The following is a 2,081-nucleotide window of genomic DNA, read 5'->3' as shown; positions in this document are numbered from 1 at the left end:
AATGAGTGACTGAAGTCTAGGTTGGTTCTGTGTGATTTGTTTGTAAAGGAGCTTAAAACTAAGATGTTCTTTCAGGAAGGCACCTGGTTGTGGAGTGACGGTTCCAGATTTGTGTTTAATTCCACTTGGACCCCCGGTGAACCAAACAATCGCTTTCAAATCGAACATTGCTTGGAGTTCAACTACGATGGTATTTATTACAGGAAAATCAAGAATTTAATTTAAATGTATGTTCTTATAATATCTTTGTATTCAGTGGCTTAGTGGTCCTTTAATCGGTAACTTTATCTGCCCTGCATGCTTTTTGTAATGGATCAAACCATGTCAAAGGTTTGCAGTCAGGATTTGTCTCTGTCTCTTTACAGGGCTAAATACTACAGCAGATGCAGACTGTGCGAAGAAGCATCCCTACGTCTGTGCCAGACCCCTGTAACCTTCTTATGCCTTTTAAATGCCCATATGGGTTTCCTGCTGGTGATGTCACTTCCCCCTGGATGTTAAGCCTTGATGACTTCCCTGCTGGAAGATCCTGATTTCACTTCATTTGATCACTTAAATAAACTTGTTTCTCTGAAATCTGATTGATTTTATTATAGGATTTAAAATATGTCAACATTCATTCAAGCAGCAGCTTATAAACTAATTGGTAATAGTTCTAAATCTCAGCTATAACTTTATGCTGAAAATCATCAGAATATCAGTGCATCAGTAAAGTAATAAAAATCTATGAAATATGAACAGTTTTCACAAACTGAACCACCTGTTTTGAACAAATTCACTAGTGTCACAAATATTTTACACCTAATGAAACCTGGTAAGAATGTTTGTCACCATAAACCTCTGAAACACCAGAGCATCTTTAGTTAAAAGCTGTTGACCCTGACCAGAATACTGCAGATGGGTCGTTACTAGGTCTCACCGCAGGATGATGATCCAAATCACACATGAATACAGACATTTTTCAGCAGACAATCAACTTTCTGCCATGGTAATCCCATCGTTTACACCAAAATCCTACAGAACCCCTGTGTGCTTAGCTGAATATAACCACACAGAGAACACAGAACATAGACTGCTTCAAATAAAGGAATGTCGACACTNTGATGTAAGTAAACAATGATTGGTGCGTCCCTGTTGGGAGCTTTGGYTGACTGACGCAGATCAGATGGAGCAATCTGAGACATTATTTGGTTGGTGTTCAATGAGAAAACTTTGTTTTGTTCTGAAACTTTGGGTTTTTCCCTTCACAGGCTATATGTCGAGTGAGAGGTACGTGCTTCTTTTATTGTTAAAGTTTATGACACCTTAAAGACAACAGTTACATTGTGGGACGTTCTTTAAAAAGATAAAAAACTTTTGCTTATTGGGTCGTCCTTACAGTAAAAGTACTGTATAAAAGACTGTGTTTGGTGTTAAATGATGCTGATTGTTGGATGGATGTATTTACCTTATCTCTTCATATTTCCCAGCTAACACACCACTTGACTGCCCTGCAGGCTGGACTTGGTACAACGGTCGCTGTTTCGTGTATGTGAAAAATGCAAGGAGATGGATTGTGGCAGAGGTACAACAGATGTGATGGTCACAGCAGATTTCCTACATTCAAAGGAAATGTAAATTTATTGATAAGACAATAAAATTCACCAACAACAATTTTGCAGAAACTAATTTAAACAAATAGAACCATAATTTCTAAAGGTTGATATTCAGCTGCATCAACTGTCTCATTGCACAGAGGAAAGTTTAAACCACTGTTGTCTTTTTCAGAAACATTGCCTCTCATTGGATGGAAATCTGGCTTCATTCCGCAGTGCAGAGGAGTACAACTTCATCAGACAGCTTGTCTACAATGGAGCTCTAAGAAACGAACAAATTTGGCTTGGAGGTCATGATTCAACGCAGGTGAGATTAAAAAGCACAAATAAGTGTCTGGTTGATCACTTTTTATGTTAATATGCATTTCTTCTGGCACTTTGTGTAAATGCTTTGAGACGACATTTGTTGTTAATTGGCATTTTATAAATGAACTGAATTGAACAGGTGTTCCTAATAAAGTGGTCAGTTCAGTCAAAGACATTCCA

The 2,081-nt window shown here is 37.9% G+C and overlaps 2 long non-coding RNA genes across 2 annotated transcripts; both read left to right on the top strand.

The window, feature by feature from the left end:
- Nucleotides 1–6: 6 nt before the first annotated feature.
- On the top strand, nt 7–576 carry LOC103468096 (uncharacterized). The gene is made up of 2 exons (XR_534158.1): nt 7–190; nt 366–576. It is a non-coding gene; the product is annotated as an uncharacterized LOC103468096 (long non-coding RNA).
- A 638-nt stretch (nt 577–1,214) lies between these two features.
- LOC103468094 (uncharacterized) lies at nt 1,215–2,075 on the top strand. Its single transcript, XR_001776755.1, has 3 exons — nt 1,215–1,269; nt 1,470–1,564; nt 1,768–2,075. It is a non-coding gene; the product is annotated as an uncharacterized LOC103468094 (long non-coding RNA).
- The last annotated feature ends 6 nt before the right edge of the window (nt 2,076–2,081 follow it).

This window comes from Poecilia reticulata, linkage group LG7, assembly GCF_000633615.1.
Source record: "Poecilia reticulata strain Guanapo linkage group LG7, Guppy_female_1.0+MT, whole genome shotgun sequence".
Classification (NCBI taxonomy): Eukaryota; Metazoa; Chordata; class Actinopteri; order Cyprinodontiformes; family Poeciliidae; genus Poecilia; species Poecilia reticulata.
This window is presented reverse-complemented; position numbering and strand designations above follow the sequence as displayed.